Genomic DNA, 5239 nt, shown 5'->3' with positions numbered 1-5239 from the left:
TTTCCAGACCCAAAGTCCAGAGTTTGGTCTGGAAACCAGAGGCCTAAATGCCAAATAGTGATTAGCTAAGAGAAAGCTGGGGTAAACAGATCGTCATGTTTTGCTAAAATAGGCCTGCTCAGCAAATTGCCAGGTGCTGGAGCTAAGAACTAAAGAATTGCGTCGTATTCAAAGTTGCAAATTGAACAAAGGATCCCTGTTCCTATTGTGTCAGTCTCTCCTGTAGGGAACGTTCTTCCCATGAATCCAACCTTGAGTTTATGAAAAGTTGGTACATGTCAGTTTAAGATATGGCATCCTTCCACCTCCCTTCCCAGGGACCAATGCCTGCCTTAAAACACAAAGGGGACAATCTGTATTGCCATATACTTTCACTGTTTCTTTGCTTTCACCCCTAGGAATGTACGTGTTGGACAATCAAAGGAGTTGCTCCGTTCCTATGGACCCCAAATCAGAATTCAACATATATATTTTATACTAACATTTCATCCAAGTATTAATTAAATGTTAACTTGCTAACTTAAGATCATGGGCGGAGACATTATGTAACCTATCAACCATTGGCTAATGTGCTATCTTGTCTTGCTGCAAAACCTATCAAGGGGTGCGGAACCGCCAACCCCGTCACTTTCCCCCACCCATGGAAAATCCATATATTCTATTGTAATCAATTGACTGATAGTATCTCTGAGCCCAATAAGCCAGGTGACACTCCGTCAATGCTGTGTGTAATAAACTCCTATGCTTGACCTCTACACGGTGTGGATTTAGGTCCCTCACCTGCTGTGACTGTTGCGCCTCAATTGTGCTTGTTTCCCCCTCTGTAAAAGGTTAAGGGTTACATTCTCCTCCCTGGCACAAAAGCCTCTTTCACAACCTCCTTGGGAAACAAATCCATGAGCCTTTTGCCCAGTTCTTAGTTACTTAATGTGCAATTCTCTTCCCGGATCATCAGAGACAATAGTGACCTAAAACAACTGAGCAGCAGCGCGATTGTGTGCAGTCACTTCAATTAGTTGCACAATTTGGTAAACTAGCCCCCACCCCATTTAATATCTGCTTATGTAACCCAATGTCCTTTAAGAGGAAAAATCCACATCACACAAGATACAGCCAGTTTCATAGAACTAGAAATTCCAGATCAGGTTAAATATGACGACTCAGAATCAGGACAAGAGATTTTCCCATTGCATTCTCCTCTGAGCAGTTGAAACCTCCTTCTCTCATTATTGTTGAGTCATATTATTTACACAAGTTCTAGCATCATGGTAATGGAAAAAACCAAACCAAACCAACCAGCTAGCCTCCCCATCTGCAAACAATCCCATCTCAGTAGGAAAAGTCCTACAACAGGCTTTGCCAACCGTTGGCAAACCGGGATTTCAACTCCAAATGATCTCACTGTATTTGAGCTCCATCCAGGTTTGTGACACTTTCATCTCAGGCCCTAAATTACTGTTTAGGAGCAAAGAAAACAAATTGTGAACCACAAACAGAGGGCTGAAAACCCTGAATGATAGGACACATTGAGTGGTGGAGCTGTAGAAAGTAGAGAAGATAAATTCTAGCGGGTGTCACAGAGCCACCAGGTGATGCTCTGGAACTGCTCCCTACGAAGCGGGTCAGGACCCTGGGGAAGCCTCCTCTCTCTGAGCAGACTGTCTCCAGGGCAAGAAGCTTACGCAGCTTCCATCTTCCTGGGTCTGACTCCAGAGCATGCAGCATCCCCTGCCCCACTGTGCGCTTCCCACAGCGAGTCCACACAGATGGGGTCCTGGGGAAGCCACAGGGTCCTGCACCCCAATTTCGCAGTCAGACGTGACTCTCAGCCAGACAGTAAAACAGAGGTTTATTAGATTACAGGAGCATGGTCTAAAACAGAGCGTGTAGATACACAGAACGGGACCCCTCGGCTGGGTCCATTCTGGGGAGGCAGGAAGACCAGATCCTCGTCTGGCTTCACTCCATTTCCCCAGCCATCTCCAAACTGAACCTCCCTCCAGCCTCTCATCCAGCTTCCCTCCAGCTCCTCCCCCAGACTTTGTCCAGTTTCCCGGGCAGAGGTGTCATCTGGCTCCAACCTCCCTCCTGAGTCCTCATGTTACATGCTCAGATAGCTTCCCTCAAGCAAAGTCTCCCATCCCCAATGCAGCCAGTCCCAATAAACCTCCCCTGCTACCTTCTCAGGTCAATACTCCCCACTCCCTGCTGTGCCACAGGCACCCACCTAGTATTCAAAGAAAACACTGAGAACATTCCCACTTCATCGCAGTCACACACCCCTATTCCCACCACCAAGGTATTGGTGCAGCACACAGGGAAACTGAGGCACACACAGTATTCATGTAAAACTCACATAGGCTCACATACAACATAACAAGAGAAAATCCCAACTTCATCACACCCTCTATCCCTGCTCCTTCTCTGTTATATTTACATTGAGGAAAAAGGGTACAAGACACAACTGCTATGCAGCAGAACCCAGTGCAATCTGGGAACGAGGCTATCTGTCCCTAATGAGGGAACCTGATGACTAACAATCACAGCAGTGGGAGGAAAAATATAAGCATGATGCTCTAAAATTGGTTAGACTAGGAAAAGTGATGGAGGTTGTGTCCAGTGGTGAGGGAGCGGAGATGCCACAAATGCTGCCTTAAAATTCACTACGCTGGAATTAGGAAAAGCGGGGAAAAAAATCTTTCCTGAGTCGTAGACAAGATTTTCATGGTGTTTATCTCCCTTGCACCTTCTCTGGTGATACATAAGAGAAAAGCTGTGATGGAAAGTTTTCCCGCACTCACAGCATTCATAGGGTTTCTCCCCTGTGTGGATCCTCTGATGCGTAATAAGGCCAGATTTCTGAGCGAAGGTTTTCCCACACTCGCAGCATCCATAAGCTGTGAGCTGTCAATGAAGGTTTTCCCGCACTCACGGCATTTGTACGGTTTCTCACCTGTGTGGATCCTCCAATGTTTTATAAGGGCTGAGTGCCAAGAGAAGGTTTTCCCACACTCATAGCATTTATAGGGTTTCTCCCTTGTGTGACTCCTCTGATGCGCAATGAGATTTGAATGCTGAGTGAAGGTTTTCCCACACTCACAGCATCCATAGGGGCGCTGCCCTCTGTGGATTCTGTTATGGCACATAAGGTGCGAGCGCTCATTGAAGGTTTTCCTGCATTCACAACATCCATAGGGTTTCTCCCGTGCGGATCCTCTGATGGCGAATAAGGTCTGAGCTCCGAGTGAAGGTTTTCCCGCACTCACAGCATCCATAGGGTTTCTCCCCTGTGTGCATCCTCTGATGGCAAATAAGGCCTGAGCTCTGAGTGAAGGTTTTCCCGCACTCACAGCATTCATGGGGTTTCTCCCCTGTGTGGATCCTCTGATGGCGAATGAGTTGAGCACTCAGTGAAGGTTTTCCCGCGCTAGTAGCATCCATAGGGTCTCACTCCAGTGTGGACTCTCTGATGGTGTGAGCGCCTCCTGAACTTTATCCCACTCTCAAGCCCCGTGTTATTTCTCTCTCCCGTAAGGATTCTCTGCTGGGCCATGGCTTCCTTGAGGTCTTTGTGAGTTTCCCAATAATTAACAGATATTCCAACTTTCTGCACTGACTGGTTTCCCTGCCGCTTCTCTAGCCTGTGCTGCCTCGAGAGCCTTTTCCCTGTTCACAACTCATGGACACACTCCCTTTGCATCTTTGCAACAATGCCCCACGTGCTTCCACTTGCTCCTCTTCCTGCTGAGGCATCTGCTCCACAGTCTCTCTCACCATCCCCTCACCTGCTGGGACAGAAGAAGGAAAACCTCAGAAACCGGAAGGGAAAACGGGAGAACAAGCCAAGACAGTAGCTGGAGATGGGGAAATTCAGTCCCTGATTTTTCTCCAACGCGGACAGAGGAGAGGATCAATTCTGCATCCAATTCCCACCCAAACACTCAGAGAGAAGGGAGTCTGGGGAGGGAACTACTGCCAGGAGTTAGGATGGGTAGGAAGCCATAACAGTATCTGCCCTGAGGATAGGACACCTGCTGAGGACCACCCTGAACCCAAAGATCTCACAAGGTCTTTGCTGGGAATCACAGCTGGTTCCTTCAAGCACTGAGTAGGTTTAATGATCCCTCACCCAAGCAGCTGCCTCTCAGGATCTCTTTTTCCTCTGAGCTCTGGAGATCTGGGGCCCATGGCTTTTCCCCTCGTTCCACCTGGGTTTGGAAAGTGGGAACCCTGCTCAGGGCAAAGAAAACCAGGTAACATGCAAAAGAAGAAGTTACTCAACTTGTTTAATAACAATGATTCTTTGAGATGTGTCTCCCTATGGGTGCTCCACTGTAGGTGCTAGCACGTTAAAAATAGTCGTGTAGACCGGTGGCTTTCCATACTACTGTGCCCCTTTCAGGGGTCTGATTTGTCTTGCGTACCTCCAAGTTACACCTCATTTAAAAACTACTTGCTTACAAAATCAGATATAAAATACAAAAGTGTCACCGCACACCATGAATTGCTGACTTGCTCATTTTTACCATATCATTATAAACTAAATAATTGGAATATAAATATTGTACTTACATTTCAGTGTATATTGTGTAGATCAGTATAAACAAGTCATTGTATGAAATTTTACTGACTTGGCTAGTGATTTTACTGTAGCAACTTTGGAAGACCTCTGCATACCCCAGGGATACACATACCGCTGGTGTAGACACTGCAGCTCAGGCATAAGAGACTGAGCTCCAGCCCAATCTACAACATATTTGCAGTTACATACAGGCCGCCAAGGTCAGTCTGGGGACCCAGACTGGGAGGGTCTCTCCCAAAGGCAGCGCAGACATCGCAATATGTGCTACTTCCAAGGCTTTGCTGTTTGGAAGGGTGTTCCCCACAGCTCCATCACTCTGAGACAGGCCATTCTGCAGGCAGCACCCCTTTGTGTCATGATGGCACCTCAGCAAGTCTCAATGATTTCAGACTCCTTATAAACACCATCTCTTCTGAAGTGCTGCAGCCAGTAGGTATTTACAGTCACACAAGAGAGGCTTTGCATTGTCCAGTGTGCTGCATTCATACGTGGACAATTCTCAATCGTGTTTCCATGTAAAGGGAGACAGGCCTATCTTACTTCAACAGGAATTACATCCCCATCCCAGGAGAGGAATTCACTCTTTCACACCCAGTGACAAACAAAGCACATTGAGAGGGAAGCTGACCCATGCATATTTTTCATTAAAAAACCTAC

At 47.0% G+C, this 5239-nt stretch overlaps 1 pseudogene; it reads right to left on the bottom strand.

The window, feature by feature from the left end:
• Window positions 1-1832: 1832 nt before the first annotated feature.
• LOC142046047 (uncharacterized) lies at window positions 1833-4181 on the bottom strand (annotated as a pseudogene).
• Window positions 4182-5239: the final 1058 nt, after the last annotated feature.

This window comes from Chelonoidis abingdonii, unplaced genomic scaffold, assembly GCF_003597395.2.
Source record: "Chelonoidis abingdonii isolate Lonesome George unplaced genomic scaffold, CheloAbing_2.0 scaffold0753, whole genome shotgun sequence".
NCBI classification, from domain to species: Eukaryota; Metazoa; Chordata; order Testudines; family Testudinidae; genus Chelonoidis; species Chelonoidis abingdonii.
Note: the sequence above shows the minus strand (reverse complement) of the source record. Positions and strands in the feature narration are given on the sequence as shown.